This window comes from Bos indicus, chromosome 2 (assembly GCF_029378745.1).
Source record: "Bos indicus isolate NIAB-ARS_2022 breed Sahiwal x Tharparkar chromosome 2, NIAB-ARS_B.indTharparkar_mat_pri_1.0, whole genome shotgun sequence".
Lineage (NCBI taxonomy): Eukaryota > Metazoa > Chordata > Mammalia > Artiodactyla > Bovidae > Bos > Bos indicus.
The window spans coordinates 63,313,453-63,316,494 of NC_091761.1; the positions used below are offsets into that span (position 1 = coordinate 63,313,453).

The 3,042-nt window shown below is 36.2% G+C and overlaps 1 non-coding gene across 1 annotated transcript; it reads left to right on the forward strand.

Moving 5' to 3' along the window:
* The first annotated feature begins 947 nt into the window (after positions 1-947).
* LOC139179377 (U6 spliceosomal RNA) lies at positions 948-1,054 on the forward strand. The gene has a single exon (XR_011563757.1). It is a non-coding gene; the product is annotated as a U6 spliceosomal RNA (small nuclear RNA).
* The last annotated feature ends 1,988 nt before the right edge of the window (positions 1,055-3,042 follow it).

Below are 3,042 nucleotides of genomic sequence, written 5' to 3' on the forward strand. Positions count from 1 at the left end.
CACTGTTCAGGGATTCTCTGACTCTTGGTGATATTTCAGAGATAATGTGTTAAGCCAAAAGCTCTCACAAATCACCCCAGAGCTAAGAAGAGCCAAGCTACTTCAGCTCACATGGGGCACGAAGGAGCCACTATTTTCCCTGGAAGACTAGTTCTTTCTTCCTTTCCCTTATTGTTCCAACAAGGCTGATTATTTCAGTGAGTTTTGGAGAATAATTCAAGGCCTATTTTCTCCAAAGGGAGCTGAAGTAACATTAGTATCTTTGTTACCATCAAAGGAGAAGTGTATTTCCATATTGTTCCCCACCTTAGGCTTTGATTTATTTGGACAGAAAGTTTCTAATCAGGGACTCATATTCCCATCAACACCAAAACTTTTAAACTCTGGTTTCAAAAGACTAGAGTGGATTTGTGCTATTGGAGGCTATAGTCCCGATGGCTCAGTGGGTCAAGAATCTGCCTGCAATGCAGGAGACATAGGAGATGCAGGTTTCGGTCACTGTGTTGGAAAGATACCCTGGAGGAGGGAATGGCGACCCACTCCAGTATTCTTGCCTGAAAAATCCCATGGACAAAGGAGCCTGGTGGGCTACAACTCAAAGGGTTGCAAAGAGTCAGATGTGACTGAGCAACTAAGTCCACACGTACACACACATATGCTGTAGTCACTAGTCTGTGTGGCTACTGAGCACTTGAAATGTAGCTAATCTAATCTGAGCAGTTTTGTAAGTTGAGATACATATCGTATTGTGAAGACTTTGTATGAAAAAAAGAATGCAATATACCCCAAACTTTTACATTGATTATTGAAATGATAATATAGGCAGTCCTTGCTTTACAGACAGTGCAAAACCACAAAAGTGACTTAGTAAGCCAAAACTACAGTCAGTAAGCCAAAATGATTGTAATAATCAATGGAGGGAAGTTATGATTATTACGTGATCTTTAGTGCTCACTTTGGCAGCACATATACTAAAGTTGGAATGATGCAGAGAAGATCAGCATGGTCCCTGTTCAGGGATGACACACAAGTTCATGAAGCATTCTGTATTTTTAGCATGAGAAAGGAAACATTCACTCAAGTCCACTTGAAATATTCAGTGAGAGTCCCATATAGGATTACTCCAAGGAGGAACACATCAAGACACATATTAATAAAAATGACAAAGTTAAATACAAAAATATTTAAATCAACAAGGGAAAATCAACAAATAATATACAAGGGAACTCCTAAAAGGTTATCAGCTGATTTTTCAGCAGAAACTCTTCAGACCAGAAGGGAGTGGCATGATAATGTTTAAAGTGATAAAAGGGAAATGCCTACAACCAAGAATACCCCACCCAGCAAGGCTCTCATTCAGATTCGATAGAGAAATCAAAAGCTTTACAGTTAAGCAAACATAGAGAATTCAGCACCACCAATCTAGCTTTATAACAAACAGTAAGGAATTTCTCCAGGCAGAAGGAAAAAAAAAAAAAAAAAAAGACCACAACTAGAAACAAGAAAATCATAAATGGGAAAGATCACCAATAAAAGAAAACATACAGTAAAAGTAGGAAAGCATCCACACACAAATATGAAATCAAAACCAGCAAACACAAGAAGAGGAAAATACAAATGCAGTAAGTGGAAGGTGAAATTAAAGAGACAAGCAACTTAAAACAACCTTGCATATAAATAGACTGCTATATCAAAACCGCATGAAAACCGCAAACCAGAAAACTATAACAGACACACACACACAAAAGAAAAAGCAATCCAAACACAATAATAGTCATCAAATCACAAAAGAACTGTGGAGGAAGGGAAGAGAAAAGACCTACAAAAACAAATCCAAAACAATTAAGAAAATAGCAATAAGAACATACAAATTGATAACTACCTTAAATGTACACAGACCAAATGCTCCATTCAAAAGACATGGACTGGCTGAATGAATACAAAAACAAGATTCATATATATGCTGTCTATAACAAAACTCACTTCAGACTATAGACTAAAAGTAAGGGGATGAAAAAAGATACTTCATGCAAATGAAATCCAAAAGAAAGTTAGAGTAGCAATACTCATATCAGACAAAACAGACTTTAAAATAAAGATTGTCACAAGAGATAAGGAAGGACACCATATAATGATCAAGGTGTCAATTCAAGAAGATATAACAACTGTAAATATATATGTACCCAATGTAGGAGCACCTCAGTATATAAGGCAAATACTAACAGTCACAAAGAGAAGAAATCAACAGTAACACGGTAAGAGTTGGAGACTTTAACACCCACTTACGCCAATGGACAGATCACCCAGACAGAAAATTTTTCCTTTTTGTCACAACCGCGTTCCTCATTTCTTTCAATAAGTTTACCTTCACTAAGTTTCTGAGGCTATTCATCTGGTCTCTTGAACACTAGAATTGTCAGAGTCCCTGCAATTGTTCATCATCACATCTGCTTTCACTTCCAACAGTATCTTTTAAAAATTTCTTTGCTGATCTCTCACTTTATCAGGCAACTCCCTAAATGATTATCCATTTTTATGATGTGTTATGTGGGCTTAACACTGAGCTACAAGAAGGCAACACAACTCTCTGCTTCACTGTCCATACATGAATTGAATAACAGGTGTGCAGTGAACAATTACCAACAGACTTTGAAAGAAAAAAAGGTTTTGACTGGTCACTGATAATGACGCTCACTTGTTCAGGTAGTTGTTTGTGGACTGAAAGTCTAGTAGTGAAGTTTGTACAATGCAACTACTCACAGTTATTATATAAGAATAATAGATTCAGACCATGTTATTGGAAGATTACTTTTATTAAACTAAATGGTGATAACTGAAATTAATGCATGCCAGAATCATGCAAAGTAAAATCTGCCTGTATTTTGGATACTGGGTCAAATAAATTATTGATTAAAATTAATTACACCTGTTTATTTTTACTTTCTGTGACTAATAGAACATTTTAAATCACATATGTGGCTTGCATTAAATTTCTGTTAGTGCTGCTGTATACCGTATATTAACAAAAATGTTACAAGAACA